The sequence below is a fragment of the Neomonachus schauinslandi genome, chromosome 2 (assembly GCF_002201575.2).
Source record: "Neomonachus schauinslandi chromosome 2, ASM220157v2, whole genome shotgun sequence".
Lineage (NCBI taxonomy): Eukaryota > Metazoa > Chordata > Mammalia > Carnivora > Phocidae > Neomonachus > Neomonachus schauinslandi.
The window spans coordinates 105,248,847-105,265,932 of NC_058404.1; the positions used below are offsets into that span (position 1 = coordinate 105,248,847).

Below are 17,086 nucleotides of genomic sequence, written 5' to 3' on the forward strand. Positions count from 1 at the left end.
CTGACCCCAACCCCAACCCCAACTAAGAGGAAGACACTGCTCTTTTCACCTCAGCTAATGCATGCATATCTGGTTCCCTTCTTGGCATGCCCCAGCACTGTATCATGGTTAGAAATTTTACTAAATGGGACTGGACCTGGCTACGGATGCTTTCTTAGCTGTAACCTTCCAAGCCTGGGCTTCAGTCTGGAAGATCTACCACTCGCTTTCCCTACTGAGTTAGGTATGTCAACATCAGGGGAAAGGGTTAAATGGCTAATGGTAAAATAACAACCTCTGGGAGAGAAGACATCTCAGAGAAGCCAGGACACTGCTGTATCAGTTACAATGAAACATTTCGCCTCTGGACTTTGTTGATCGGTCTGGAGTACATGATGTCTGATTGGCATTCCCAAGTTCTGGGGCTGCCAGTGACATTCCCCTGACCCTGCAGGAGTTCTTCCTTATTTAAAGAACACACACTAAGCATCTGGCCCAGGACCTCTTACTTTCATTTTCGCTAGTTGGCTTCTCTGCCTGCTTGCTCTAAGTCTGTAGTCTTTCAGCGAGTCAAGGGCCAGGCTGAAATCCCAGAGCAAATTCCTCCAAAGCCAAACAAGGAAATGTTCAAGGAGTCTTTGGAAACCAATAACTGAGAGCACCAGGTTATCTTATTTGGAAGTTAATATATTGGATGTTGTACATTTTTCACCAAAATTAGACATTTTCTGGATTAGCTATGCATCTTCATTATATCACAATCTTTAACAAAGGTTAAAGGTGCATGAATAGATCTATGTTTCAAGTAGACGCTACATTTTTTTTAGAGTATAAAGGTTTTCCAAAGCCAAGTCAAGGGAAGTACCACTATCGTGGCCCCAGTTTTTATCTACAAACTTTGGTTAAAATGTTGTGTATCTTATGATTTTTGAGGAGATGGCTAATACCTAAGGGAATTATCCTGAGGTGTGCCAAAAACATAAGGAAAACATGGAGCCTTTTGCAGAGAAACTACCAGGTACTATTCTATATCTGTTTTCCCCACATGGCGAAGAGTTCTCTAGAAATGACCATGGATGGGGGCTTCTCCATTGTGCCTTCGGTTGGGCTGGCCAGAAAAGCCACAGAGCCTCCTGCCAAGGGCCAAGTACAGCTATGTTTTCTTGTGTGGTGACATGTTGCCACCCAGCAAGGATTAGGCTCTGGGCATGACCTACTGGTTTGGAAACCTGAAACCAGGATTTTCAGAATCCTGAACTCTTTGGCATACCCCAAACAACAAAGGGGAGCTATTTGTTTAGAAAGCCCAGTCTCGGGGCGTTCAGAAATCAGAGGTCAATCACAGAGTTATCAGGAAGCACAATGCATACCTCCTTGACCTGGCTTCTCTGCAAGGGTTTGTTCCCATGGGGCAGGAGAGAGAGGGAGGAGAGAGAAAGGAAGAAAGCAGGGAAAGAAAAGAAAACAGGTGGTATAGAGTGGGAGTTAAAATGGGCTTTAAATTAAAACCCACTCACTAGCTGAGTTCAACCACCTAAGCCTCTGTTTTCCGAAACATTAAATGGGACTGATGATGTGTAAGTCATAGGGTTGTTGTAAGAATTCATGGAGTTAATCTCTATAAACTACTTAGTGCAGTGCCTGGAACATGTCAAGTATGCCCAATAAAGGTTAACCATTATTACTGTTACTTTTAAGTAATTGGATAAGAAGAACGGAAAAGATGTACCAATTGTGATGCACAGTTCCTTAAACACTGCCATTTTATCAGCTAATCATTCAGAGCCTTGTGAGGAAAGACCTACAATTTGAGTATATCCATGGATTTAGGTACTAGAAGAACCTCATCGATCTATTCAAACTACATTTATAGAATCTGCACAACCTGGGACAAAGTGGATTACCTTTCGTTTAGGCAGCACCCCGGTAGAGGGGACCTTTCCCTTCTCAAAGCCTGTACCCTGACCATGGGTTGCATCATCCCAGAAGAAGTGGCAGGGTTTTGTTTTGCTTTGTTTTGTTTTTCAGTTTTGCATAAATGTTCCATACAAACTAACAACAGCCCTGGGACCCAATTCCAAATCTCACGGCTCTTTTTTTTTTTTTATTCTTATGTTAATCCCCATACATTACATCATTAGTTTTAGATGAAGTGTTCCATGATTCATTGTTTGTGCATAACACCCAGTGCTCCATGCAGAATGTGCCCTCTTTAATACCCATCACCAGGCTAACCCATCCTCCCACCCCCCCTCCCCTCTAGAACCCTCAGTTTGTTTTTCAGAGTCCATCGTCTCTCATGGTTCGTCTACCCCTCTGATTTCCCACACTTCATTCTTCCCCTCCCACTACCTTCTTCTTCTTTTTTTTTTCTTAACATATATTGCATTATTTGTTTCAGAGGTACAGATCTGAGATTCAACAGTCTTGCACAATTCACAGCGCTTACCAGAGCTCATACCCTCCCCAGTGTCTATCACCCAGTCACCCCATCCCTCCCACCCCACCCCCCACTCCAGCAACCCTCAGTTTGTTTCCTGCAATTAAGAATTCCTCATATCAGTGAGATCATATGATACATGTCTTTCTCTGTTTGACTTACTTCACTCAACATAATACCCTCCAGTTCCATCCACGTCATTGCAAATGGCAAGATCTCATTCCTTTTGATGGCTGCATAATATTCCATTGTATATATATACTACATCTTCTTTATCCATTCATCTGTCGATGGACATCTTGGCTCTTTCCACAGCCAAATCTCATGGCTCTTTATGAGCATGACCAAACCCTCCAGCCATATCCTGACTTCCATTCTCCAAGACAAGATTGCAGAGAAGCTCCTTCCCTGGGATCTACCTGGGTGAGGAGAGAGCTGTGCTCCAGGGCCCAGCCTCTGGGAAAGAGAAACCAATTCAAACCAGACTCTCAGACCCTTGACTCCACCCAGAAACTGAAAAGGGTAGGAGACTGTGCCTTGTCTTCCTCATTAGAGAGCTCATACTTCAACTCTGCTCAAAAGCTATTGCTTGAGTATGGAGGTGTGGGAGCTGGAGGGAGAGATGTTGGAAATAAACCACAATTTCTGTTTCCCTTTTCATTCCAGCAGCTCGACTGAATGGTGGAGAACTTCAGAGCCAACTTTTGTCATTGAGTCCCTCTGTCTGAAATGCTATCCTTTGAGTGACCTAGCTTAATCCTGCTTGTCTTGTCAGACTTAGCTCTCCATGATGTGCAATCCTATCCCAGAATGAGGTAGGGCCTTTCTGTTTCTTCTTAGCATCTTGTACATTCTTCCTGGAATGTAAATTCATGAGGATAGGACCTGTGTCCATTTCGTACACAGTTTTACTCTCAGCATCCAGAGTGGTACCTGATCCACAGCAGACATCCAACAAATATTGTTGAATGAGTGTACAAGTCAATCAGTACAGATAAAAGAGAGGAGAAAACAGTATGCAGCTATACTGCCTTCGATATGGAGAACAGAAAGTGGATTCTAGAACATGAAAGGCCCATTGCCTAAGTACCAGGAAGGATTTAGGTGTGAACAAGATGGCTTGTGCTTGAATTTTGGAGTGCATGACAAGGAAAGCCTTACTCTGGACAATAGAGAGCAAGAATATTCCAGAACTGGAGTGTGGGGGGAGAGGCAGAATACAGTGCAGGAGCGATGGCATGAGGAAGAGAATCAGGAGGCAGAAGAGAAGGCAGGAGGACATCTGAGTGCTCTGTGAAGTGAAGCAGACACTGAGAAGGCCCCGGTGATGGGTACCAGATAGACCCCACAACAAGAATGTGCCCTATGTCATTTGAAGTTTATTGCTGTGCTCTCTCATGACCCCAAAACTTTCAGTTCAAGTTCTAAAACATAGTATCAGTATAGTAACCTTATTTTCATGATTCTTTTGTGTGGGAGGAAGAGAGGCCCACCCGGGTGTGGGAGGGAACAGAAGAGGAGTTGTCCCAACCCTGGGTCTATGTCAGAACAGAAATAATAGAACATCTACAAGATGCAGAGAACATCAGAAAGCAGGAAATCAGAGCAAAGCGGACTGCGAATGTAACAGGAATCTTGGGAACATGCTTTGGCCTTCAGAGAGACATGAAATGGGGAGTTTTGTGAGGCTCGTCTTTGCCAGGTCCCAAGGGGCCAGGAGGTCCCAGCTAATACCTGGGACACATTATGCATCCTGCCATAAAGGTTATTTTTCTTGTCTGTGATGCCTTTCGGATTATGAGTTCCTTGAAGGCAGGGGTTTTCTTATTTGTAAGAGCATCAATATCTCTAGCACAGTGTCTAACAGAGTGGTTAGTATTTGTTGAATGAATAGATGAATGCTTTTATCACAGATCTTCTTCATTAAGAACCACCTATGGTTAATGAAAGAATCCAATGGGAGAGAAGGAGGAAGGAAGAGAGAAATAGAGACAGAGAGAGAGAGAGAGAGAGAGAAGGATGGAGGGAGAGAATGAGAATCCAACCCTAATATATAAAACCTGAAGGGTTTCCTCAGGCAATGTTTTTGTTTTGTTTTGTTTTTTCCTTTATCTCTGGTTTATCTCTTACCCTCTAAAACCTCCTTTGGCATCTGCTCCATGTTCTAGAATTAGGTTGAAATTCCAAAGCCTGGTGGATGGTCTTCATAAGGTGATCCTCCTCTAATGCAAAGGCCGTGCGCATCCTACTAGGCCTGCGAGGCCTGTCTCAGGGAAAGGCATGCATCGCCTGGCCAACACTTGATTAGAAATATTCACATTTCAAGGACAGGATGTTCCCAGGACAGTTCTGGTCTCTAAGCTTCTGAGTTTGCCTAGAGCCAGTACTTAACTGGTGAATACAGGTTTCCCAGAACTTTATGCAAAACACTTAATGCAAGTTGTTAGGTCCGAAGATTGGGAGAGACACCCTTACAATGAAGGTTTTACAGACAGTGGAATGAATCCTAACAACATTTAATAATACCAATTTTAAAAAGCCAGTTGATCCTCATTTCCCTTTGTTTTTGATCAATCGACAGAAGGAATAAGTAAAATCTAATGTTTTTTAAAAAGTTAAAGATACAAAACTTAAAAATAATTGTTGGGACCAGGTCTAAATCCATGAAAATCCCAATGTCTTAAGTTTCTCTTATTGTTGACGATATATTGAACATTGAAACAGCAGTTACTGATCAGTAAGTCAAGCAAAATGATTTCTGAGTCCGCTGGCCTGTATCAATATGCCCTTAAACTGAACTAATCCACCTCTGAAATTGTAGATAGGATTAAAGTTTAGTTTCTCCTAGATGAAAATGTGCTTAAGTAGGACAGAAAGAACTGTCTGCCTACTCACCGTAATGGTCTAAGGGGTTAGATATCTGCCCAGGATGCCTCCTGCAAAGTATCTGACTTTGGGCACAACAATGTATTCTCTCCCTAAAAGTGTTACAGAAGTGATTCTTTCTTAGAATAAAATGTAGTAATTGAGTTCATTATCAGATATATTAAATTCTCCTTCTGTACCCATGTTTCAAAAATGTCCTCTCCTTCACTTCTCTCTTCACATGATGGGACAAAATACACCTCTATAAGGCAAGCTCAGTGATGAGTGGTTGCAAAGCAGTTAGTTCATACACAATGGCTGCACCCATAATTTCACTTGGTCCTCAGTTTATTTGCCCTCTGATTCTGGACATGACAGACGGTTTGCATTCCCCAAGGCCAGGATCATGGCTAGCGGGTGGTAGAAAGAAAAGTGCCTGTCATCCTGCAAAGATATGACCTGCCAACAAAGTGTGGATAAGCTCAAGAAACCATTTCCAAACATGGAAACAGGACTGGATCAGTTTGGGGCAGATGGAAGCTTTTGCCAATTCCTAATTTTGCCAATCTCCCTTGATGATTTCTCAACCACTCAACACAGGGTGAAAGGGAACAGGATAACTTCTATTTCCAACACTTTGAAGCTATTAGAAATTATCAGACTTTTTCCTAATAAGTAAAATAGATAATAGAAAAATTAGCGGTCTGAGGATTATCCCAAAACCCTTTAGGATTACAGGAATTCCATAGCAGGGTTAACATTTTTAGAAAGTAAGAACTGAATATTTTCATTACCTTCTCTGTTTGTAGGTACTTCTTTATAGCTAAATTTATTTTTGCTTTGCCAAAAACTTTTCAGTTATTCACTGCTTAATGGAAGGAACGTGTACCCTCAACACAAAAGCACAAAGTTCCAAAAATGCATCAGCAATTCTTCTTTTATTTATTTATTTATTTTTACCGGTGGTGCGGGGGGTAGCACTGGCAGAGCCATCGGAGGCTTTATTTGGGAAAAGACATTTGAATTGGCTTTTAGTTGGGGGCATGGGCGAGGGGGTAACCAGGGCAGTAGACCCCCCCCCCCAAGGGTAGGCTGAGGACTGGGGCTGAGCCTTAGGTGGCTCTCCTGTTCCTGATGCTCCCTGGCACAGCTCCTTCCACAAGGCTCTATGGCAGCCACAGGAGATGGGAGGCTGGGAGGGACCACAGTGGTTTTTCACTTGGACAGGACATGAGACCACTCAGACACTAGCTTCCCATCACAGTCTCGATCTTCACAATCACAGCCTTGTTGGGGTTCACATGGCTGAAGGAGCTGGAGCCCCTGCTGAGCCAAAACTAGGCTGGAAGGAGCTCGGGCCATAGTTGAGGCCAGGACTGGTGAGGCTTCCTTAGGCCCAGCTCAGCCCACTGGAGTAGCCGCTGGTGGTCTTAGTATGGATACTCATGTTCGGTGGCGATCTCAATGTCCAGGGCCAGCTCGTCGTTCAGGAGCTCCCGGTACTCACGCAGCTGCCGCACCATGTCCTGCTTGGCTTGCTGCAGGGTAGCCTCCAGCTCGGCCAGCTTGGCATTGGCATCCTTAACAGCCAGCTCCCTGTGCTGCTCACCCTATAGTGGCTTCCAGGGAAGCCCTCTGGCCTTTGAGGTCCCCGATCTCAGCCTGGAGTTGGCTTATATTTGTTTCTTCTCAGAAAACTGTCTTTATGGGATGGAGGTCATCCCTGTGCTTCCCAGCCAATGTCTACAGCTCCTCGTATTTGATCTGGTACATGGTCTGGCCTCAGCCTGGCTGTGGTTGGTGATGTCCTCCTCATACTGGGCTTTGACCTTGGTGATGATGCCGTCCAGGTCCAGGGAGCAGCTGTTGTCCATGGACAGGACCATGGATGTGAATGAGATCTGAGACTGCAGCTCATGGATCTCCTCTTCATACAGCTGCCTTAAGAAGCTGATCTCATCGGTCCGCCCTTCCAGGTGGGACTCCAACTCTACCGTGTTCATGTAAGCTTAGTCCACATCCTTCTTGATGAAGACAAATTCATTCTCCATGTCTGCATGCTCTTTGATCTCCTCCTTGTATTTATTCTTTTTTTAAAAAATTTTATTTTATTATGTTAGTCACCATACATTACATCATTAGTTCTTGATGTAGTGTTCCATGATTCATTGTTTGTGTATAACACCCTTTGCTCCATGCAGAACGTGCCCTCTTTAATACCCACCACCAGGCTAACCCATCCCCCCACCCCCCTCCCCTCTAGAACCATCAGTTTGTTTCTCAGAGTCCATAGTCTCTCATGGTCCTCCTTGTATTTATTCTTAAAGTCCTCCACCAGCCCATGAATGTTGCCAAGCTCCATCTCCAGCTTCAGCTTCTCCTGGCCCTGTGTGTCCAGCCGCCTTGGAAGGTGGTTGATGGAGCTCTTGAACGTGCTGTCCATGTTGCTCTGAGCTGTTTTCTGCTGCTGTAGGAGGCTCAACTTGGTCTCCAGAATTTTGTTCTGCTGCTCCAGGTGCTGCATCTTGTCGATGAAGGAGGCAAACTTGTTGTTGAGGGTCTTGATCTGCTCCTTCTCTGGGGTATGCACAGCCTGGATGTTGGGGTCCACCCCCAGCTTAAGGGGGCTCAGCAGGCTCTGGTTCACTGAGACAGCTGTGATGCCCCCCACACTCCGCACCCTGCCGTAACTCCTGACCACACTCATGCTGGTGCCTAGGCCACCACGGAAGCTGCTGCTGCAGCCTACCTGAGAGAAAGTGGAGAAGCTGATGTGGGCGCCAGGCATGCTTGTGTAGGAGTGGCTGCTGAAGGCCCTGGGGGCCAGAGGTGGACAACTCATAGGACTTCTGGGTCACCCTGATGGTGGAGGCTGGAGAGGAAGCCAATAGACTGAAGCTGACAGAGGTTCAAGAAGGAGCTGAGAATTGGCTTCTAGGTGGGTTAACAATGTTTTTTTATAAATTGGCTGTCTTCTCTCACTCCATGACCTGGGCCCTCAGAGACTTTGTTTTGTTTTGTTTTCCTATTACTTTTCTAACCAGTTTTCTCTATTTCCTTTGACTCTTCTTTCTTCTCTGTTCCTAACACTAGGTTCTTTCAGAGCAAATTCGTGATTTTTCTCTCCGAAAGCAATCCCTCAGTGGACTTCTCTGCTTTTAAGGATTCATCTGTTACTTCTTTGTGGATGCTTCAAAATCCACAACCATATTAACAACTGATTACCAGCCATCTACTACCTGAAAGCCTGCTTTGTCTTTGGAACAATAGAGTCAAAGGTAAAATTACATCTTTTCTACAAACAAGGTAGGCTTAACATCCCAACCACTCCTTCTGTCAGTGGAGTTAGATCTTTAATGGAGGTAACACCCAGAGCCATATACTAGAAATTAACAAGGGCTGGAAATAAACCTGCCTTCCTGGTGATTCACCGCATCACTTTTGGCACCAAACGTTTTATGAGCTATTTAGTTATCCTCTATGGCTTTACATTTGTGTGCCAGTGATTTGATAAATATTCACGGAGCACTTACTCTGTGCCAGGTACGGCAGCAGGTGCAACTAGCAAAGAGCTTGGAAGACCTTAGAGGACCTTAAATCTTTGAGCAAAGAAGCCAACAGTAGACAAACACCAATATAATTAAGTTAAAGTACCAATTAGAGCAATAATATAGAAGGTAAAAATAGGCTAATATGATAGAGCAACTGGGGGTAGGATGGTTTAGGCCACTTGAGATGGGGAATTCCTCTCTGAGGAGGTAATATTTGAGCTCACACCTGAATAATGAAGATACAGAGATGCAAAGATCTAGGAAAATATGTTTCATCCCAAAGGCTATGCAAAAGCTCTGAAATGTGGACAAGCTTGGCATATTTAAGGAAGAGTAGAAGGAAATGAGACAACAGAAGGCAGATAACAATCAGCTCATGTGGACTCCGCAGGCTAGGATTTCTCAACCTTGGCACTACTGACATTTAGGACCAGATAATTCTTTACAGTGGGGAGCTGTTCTGTGCGGTGTAGGATGTTTAGCAGCATTCCTGGGCTCTACCCACTAGGTGCCAGTAGGCTCTCCCTAGTGACAATCAAAGAACCTAAGCATCTGCAATTACCAAATGGGGATTGCCAAATGGGCAAGTACGAAATGGGGAGCAAAAAAGCCTCCAGTTGAGAACCATTGTTGTAGACCAAGGTAAGAAATTTGGATATTATTCTAACTGTAATAGAAAGCTATTAAAACATCTTAGGCAGAGAGTAATAGGATCTGAGTTACACTGTAGGAAGTTTATGCTGGCTTTAGTGGAGAGAGACGAGAGTAGAGGCAGAGAGAATTAGAAGTCTATAACAGAAACCTGAGTCAGAGACGATGGACTAAGGTAGTAGCCAGGAAGGATTCATCTAGGAATTAGGTGGCAGGTATTGAGAAGAAGAATCAAGCATGGTGTGGTGCCTGGTTGGCTCAGTCGTTAAGGGTCTGCCTTCGGTTCAGGTCATGATCCCAGTGTCCTGGGATCCAGCCCTATATCGGTCTCCCTGCTCTGCGGAAAGCCTGCTTCTCCCTCTTCCACTCCCCCTGCCTGTGTTTCCTCTCTCACTGTATCTCTCTCTGTCAAATAAATAAATAAAATCTTAAAAAAAAAAAAAACCAGAATCAAGCATGATGCTTAGGTTCTTTGCTAGAGCCATGAAGTAGTTGGAACTAGCCTTAAACCTGAGGTAGCAGTGCCATTTATTGATGGGGAAGACTTGGAAGTAGATTTGTGAGTTTAAAGGTTGGAAATCAAGAATTCCTTTAGCTATATTAAATTTGAGACATCTCTTGATATCCAAGTGGAGATGTCCAGTAAGCAGTTAGATGTATGTTGGGTGTGGCACTCTGAGGAGAGGTGAGGTTTGAAAATTTGAATCTATGGATGGAATATGAAGATAAGTGATTAGATGAGGTCACCTAGTGTATGAGTTTCCTGTGGATGCTGAAACAAATGACTATAAACTGGTGACTTAACACAATAGAAATTTGGGGCACCTGGGTGGCTCAGTCGGTTAAGCATCTGCCTTCGGCTCAGGTCATGGGATCGAGCCCAGCGTCGGGCTCCCTGCTCAGCGGGAAGCCTGCTTCTCCCTCTCCCACTCCCCCTGCTTGTGGTCCCTCTCTCGCTGTGTCTCTCTCTGTCAAATAAATAAATAAAATCTTAAAAAAAACCACACACACACAATAGAAATTTATTCTCTCACAGTCTGGAGGCCATAAGTTCAAAATCAAGGTGTCTGTAGGAGCTGCATTCCCTCTGGAGACTCTAGGGGAGAATGCATATTTTCGCTCCTTTGGTTTCTGGAGGCTGTCAGCAATCCTTGACTTGCGGCCTTGTGTGACCATATCACTCCAAGCTCTACCTCTTTGGTCACATTTCCTCCTCCCCTTCTGTCTGTCAAATCTCCCCTGTGTGTCTTTTTTTTTTTTTTTTTTAAGATTTTATTTATTTGAGAGAGAGGGAGAGAGAGCACAAGTGGAGGAGAGGGGCAGAGAGAGGGGGAGAAGCAGGCTTCCTGCTGAGCAGGGAGCCCATGCAGGGGCTCAATCCCAGGACCCTGAGATCATGACCTGAGCCGAAGGCAGCCGCTTAACCAACTGAGCCACCTAGGTGCCCCTCCCCTTGTGTGTTTCTTAGAAAGACAGTTATCATTAGATTTAGGTTCTACCTGAATAATTCAGCATGATCTCTTCATCTCAAATTCCTTAACATAATTACATCTGCAAAGACCCCTTTTCCCAAATAAGGTAACATTCACTAACATTCACAAGTTCTGGAAATTAGGGTGTGAACATATTTCTTTGGGGCCACCATTCAGCCCACTACATGTAGGGAGAGAGCGTAGAGAAGACAAAAGGTTCCTCCAAGGCCGACATTCCAAGTATAGGGCCTTAGACTCCAACATGCATAAGTTGGTAGAGGAGGGGGAGCTAGGAAAGAATGGCTGGGCAGCGGGATGGTCACAGACAACCAGAGAGGGCCTGGGGGTCAAGTTTCTTCTGTACCTCGCATGTTTCTTTGTACCAGATTTGTCCCAGAGTAGGTTTAAAAGATACTCCTTGAATTGAAATGAGTGTTTATAGTGATCTTTTAAAAAGCCCATTGCCCATGCCATTAAACTGCCTTGAGATTATTGGGAAAACTCAGGGGTAATCACCCACACACTTATTGCTTTAGGTGAGCACATGGAAAGAGAGAGAGAGAGAGGGAAAACCTGTTTCATTTCGTGCCAAGTTTTTTTTTGTAACGGTAATCATTGCTCTTCTTTTAATTCTTCATTCCCAAGCCCACCAAGCGCTAACATTTGAAACCTGTTTAGGGAATTCTTTGGAACTTGCAGCAAACTTCTAAAGTTAAATTTAGGATGCAAACCTCCATGATTGGTCCATGAAGTGAAAAGGATGGAGAGTGATGATTGGAGGGAGCTGCTTTCCTTCGATGCCTTGATGTGGGCATCAAGGGGATGTGGGGATGGGATATACATCTCGGTGCTGCAACTTATTCCTCACTCCCAGGGAAAATATACTCCTTGTCTTTTCATGAAAATAAGAAATTCTGTGTTACCAATAACTTTATAGTCAGTACATCTCACCTTTACTTACTGACGAACAAACATATCCTAAAATCCTTTGAATAGAAATATATCACATAGGGTCAAAATGTCATCTGTCCTAGAACATAAAAATTGGTGCCTTGGGGAAACATATATTTTAAATCAAAGTAAAACTGAATGTATGACTTCAGAATGCAGGAACACTGGTCCTTTTTTTTCCTTTTTCCCAAGTGTGTCTCCCTTGGTAGCTGGCAGATCATTCTAGGACTTAACCCTCAAAAATTCGAGGGGGAGCAAATTGAGGGAAAATTTCAACTATTCTTCTAACAAAGTCATCTTGCTTCTAGAAGAGAAATGATGACTGAAGCAGTCTGAGATGGCTGAAGACTGCCAGAGGAGGTGTGGAGAATTTTCTACAGTTTCCTTCCACTCATGCAACTATGGACAAGTTGCAGAGCAGAGCTGTTTGGAATCCTGATCTCACAAGAGATGGATTCAGAAATGGCTGTCCTACTTTTGACCCCTCTCTTTCCCACCCCCTCTCCTACCTGCCACAAGGTCCTAAGAGGTAAACAAAGTTACCTAAGACTGAAACCTGCTTATCTAGGACCTTATGCTTCCCAAGCAAGTACACAATTTTATTAAATAATGGACTGGGGGCTCCTGGGTGGCTCAGTCAGTTAAGCGGCTGCCTTTGGCTCAGGTCATGATCCTGGGGTCCTGGGATCGAGCCCCAAGTCGGCTTCCTGTTCAGTGGGGAGTCTGCTTCTGCTTCTCCCTCTGCATTTGCCCTTCCTCCACCCCGCTCATGCTCACTCTCTCTCTCTATCTCAAATAAGTGAATAAAATCTTTATAAAAAATAATGGACCAATTAATTAACTTGGTATACAAAATTAAAGAAAAGCATATTTTATATTTAAAATCAGAAGATTTAGAGTAGTATGACATATCTCAAAATCTTTGAGATTAATTTCACTTGCACTTTCCTTTTCCTCATGTTAACTAACACGCGCCCCCCTCCATACCCACACCACATATATGCAAACCAACATTCTGATTTGAGTAAGTACTTGGATGGGTAATGTGGACTTAATGGGAACATAACTACATACTTTTTTGAGAAGTGAAAAAAATAAAAAAAAATGCCTACTCTTCAAGAATGCTAAGAGTAAATTTAAAAGTGCCTTGAAAACTAAAAGTTAAAGTAGAAAGAATGTCAAGGAACTGCTGAGGCTAAGACTTGCCAAAAGTCAAAAGTTCAACAAGCAGCTCTTTGATGTGACTAGAGAATTAGCTCATTTCTGCACTATGTTCACTACATAAGTGGTCGGGTATTTTCACAAGAAAACTGGTGGCAGGCTTTTTCCCATCAGGCTCTGACAGGAATGAGCAGCCCTGGGTTCCAGTTCAGGCTCTGTGACCTCATTTAGGATTGAAACAACTCTTTGCCCCTTTCTGAAGATCCTCTCCATCTGCAAAAAGGAGGACTAACAAACACACTGACTAACTCACAGGTCTGTTGTGAGAATAACATGTATTAGTGGGCATGGAAGGGCTTTGATAGGGTCAAAGATGCAAGCCATTTTATTTGTAGTAAAAGAATCTGGTTTGAGCCCTTCTGACACTACTCAGGGGTCAGAATCAACTAAGATAAGCACTCTTCTTTCCATGGACCTCCTTAAATAATAGAGTATCTCTCATGTATTTAGTGTGTCACATGGGGGCACCTGGGTGGCTCAGTCGGTTAAGCATCTGACTCTTGATTTCTGCTTGGGTCATGATCTTAAGTTAGTGAGATGGACCCCATGTTGGCCTCCGTGCTGAGTGTGGAGCCTGCTTAGGATTTTCTCTCTCCCTCTCCCTCTGCCCCTCCCCTCCGAGCATGCTCACTCTCTCTCTCTCTAAAATAAAATAAAATAAAATAAAATAAAACAGTGTGTCACATGAACAGAGCATTTAACAGTAAACATTGATATAGGGTTATTACTTCCATCTTTATAGATGATAAATGATTAAATGACTTTCCAAATCATAATTCTGATAAATGGAGGAGCTAGGGTTTGAATCCAGATCTAATTCCCAAGCACATGCTCTTACATACTGACCAAAGGCCAGAGAGATGTGAGATCTGGCCTCTGATTTCCTGGGTGGGTGTATTGATGGACCCCAGTGCACCTCCTAATTCTCTTCACTGATTCTCAAGAGCCTTTCAAATCAGAAGCACCCAGGAGGTCCCTGCCATGGAAGATCACAGTGAACTTCCCTTGGGAGGAACCTCCCGTGTTTAGGGGGATTTGGTTTTCTAAATAAAGACCACAGACGCCCTTCAACAGATGAATGGATAAAGAAGATGTGGTCCATATATACAATGGAATATTACTCAGCCATCAGAAAGGATGAATACCCAACTTTTACATCAACATGGATGGGACTAGAAGAGATTATGCTAAGTGAAATAAGTCAAGCAGAGAAAGTCAATTATCATATGGTTTCACTTATTTGTGGAACATAAGGAATAGCATGGAGGACATTAGGAGAAGGAAGGGAAAAATGAAGGGACGGAAATCGGAAGGAGAGATGAACCATGAGAGACTATGGACTCTGAGAAACAAACTGAGGGTTCTAGAGGGGAGGGGGGGTGGGGGATTGGTTAGCCTGGTGATGGGTATTAAAGAGGGCATATACTGCATGGAGCACTGGGTGTTATATGAAAACAATGGATCGTGGATCACCACATCAAAAACTAATGATGTATTGTATGGTGACTAACATAACATAATAAAATTAAAAAAAAAAATAAAGACCACAGTTCAAAAATCCATTCCATAGATGAAATTTGTCAGGACACTCCTGGGATCTATTGTGTGAGTCCATAAGCTTGTTATCACCATGTCACCTTCCTACATCTATTGTCCATGTACCAAAAGAAAAGGAAATTAGAGCTAAGATCACCCAAGCTCTACAGTCTTTTTTACTGTGAGTTACACTTGCCTCTACCTCTCCCACCAAGCTTCCTTCCTCTTGTGTTCTGAATACGCATGCTCAGTAAGCATTACTGATTGGTTGGCTGAGTGAGAATTGACTTACCCAATCAGGAATAATTTTGATTATGATGAAATACAAATAATCTCTCTTCTCATTTCAGTTTGTATCTTCTTCTCACATGGACTCCATCTTACTTTGTGTTACTCACATTTAAAACCTTTGAAATAATCTTTGATGTTTTCCCTTGGGTTTCTTTAACCATTCAGACCACTCCTACTCATATTTTCTTAGTAATATTTCCAGATTTATGCCATCCTTCCTTTTTATTTATTTAAAACATACCTATTGAATTCCGGGCCCTCATCTTGAAAAATATACAAATTCCTGAGTAGGGCCCTGCCTCTCTTTTTAACTATCCCTTCTATTAGTCTTGCACATGGTTGCCAGATTAATATTCCCCAAATCCTGTTTTTTCACTTTCCCATTCTTGATCTTGACCTCTTAAGACGACGCCACTTTATCTATGAAATGAAGCCCAAATTCTTTGCCTGATAGTCACACCCTTGTAACATCTGGATTTAAGCAACCTTTCTAATACATCTCCCATCTTTCTCTAGTTGACCCTGTTGCTTTGAGCAGACTGGCCTTCCTACAGCTCCTCTTTAAGCTTTGTGCATTTCGGTCCCTGAACAGTGGCCCAAGTCCTTTCTCCCACTTAGAATGCTTTCTGTTTTCTGCTTCTCTCATCCAATTCTTCCACTGAAGAAGTCCCAAATTCAATTCTTGCCTTCCTAAGAAGCTTCTCCTGGTTATGTCAGTCCACAGTAAGATGGCTGAGAAACAGACATTGCCAATTTGCAGCTACCCCTGCCTCAGGGTCCACGCGCCATCTAAGCACACACTGTTGTGGGACGCTTCATGTTGTGGAATGGAGGTATTTCACATTTCATATGTGATGATTTAAACTTCCTATCATGTTATACCTTCTCTGAGGACAGAGGCAGTTTAGCCTGGTGGAAAAGAGCATGAAGACTAGAGCCAGACTCTTTGGGTTCAAGTCCATCACTTACTACCTGTGTGATCTTGGGTAGTGTATTTGCTTATGCATCAGCTTCCTCATCTGTAAAACTGAGAACAATATCATACTTCCCTCATAGACTTATCATGAGGATGAAATGAGTATAATATACATAAGGTGCTTAGACAATGCCGGGCACATTGTACATACTTTGGAAGGGTTAGCTATTATTCTTCCTTGCATATTTCCCAGTGTGTGTGTATAGAGAGAGAGAGAGAGAGAAAGAGAGAGAGAGAGAGAGAGATCTATACACACACATGCTGATATATCTATACACATATATTTATATTCATTTGATCAACTCACGTATTAATCTGGGAAGATGGTAGAAATACCATCCATTTCAAGAATATATATATATGTTCCCCTCTAGCTCAGTTTTATGCCTAGGGTTGCTTCAGCTGCTCATTCTCTTCCAGACTGCATGTAAGCATTCTTCTGGGACAGAGAGATGGGCTGCACACTTACTTTCAGACAAGACTTTCATTAGCCCAGAAATGCCCATTTTTAGTTGAATATACTTTCACATTTGAGACATACATATTCCCTACATGGCAGTGATGAGTCTATATATAAGTGTGCTTTGTATTATAATTTGTGTTTAGTTTGGAAATAGGGCCTAGGACTTTCCCCATGAATAATCTTCCCAAAGTTAAAAAAAAAAAAAAGACAGACAGAAACTGGGGGAAAGCCCCCACTGTTGAATAATGAAGACTTTAAGGTACATCTATAGGTGAAGTGTTAGTTTTTAAGGCATCTTTTTTTGTTTTAAAGATATGTACAGACTATAGGATATGATTACATGAAAATCCATATATTTAAATATTTTTTAAAAGATTTTATTTATTTGAGAGAGAAAGAGTGAGAGAGAGAGAGAGAGAGAAAGAATGAGCAGGGGGAGGGGCAGAGGGAGAAGCAGGCTTCCTGCTGAGCAGGGAGCCTGATGCTGGACTCGATCCCAGGACGCTGGGATCATGACCTGAGCCGAAGGCAGACGCTTAACGACTGAGCCACCCAGACATCCCTAAATATTTTTAAAAACTGAAATAAAACTGTGATTTTACTAGCAAGTAAATCCTGTATGAAAAGAGCATATGTAATTGGTAATGCTGAAGAGAAGGTAGGTACAGGATCTGAAGAGAGAGCAGCAGT

The 17,086-nt window shown here is 43.1% G+C and overlaps 1 protein-coding gene and 1 pseudogene across 1 annotated transcript in view; both read right to left on the reverse strand.

Annotated features, from left to right (window-relative positions):
* Positions 1–17,086, reverse strand: part of SYNPO2 (synaptopodin 2) — a 158,264-nt gene that overhangs the window by 85,224 nt on the left and 55,954 nt on the right. The gene's annotated exons all lie outside the window — the stretch shown is intronic.
* On the reverse strand, positions 6,500–8,493 carry LOC110575542 (annotated as a pseudogene).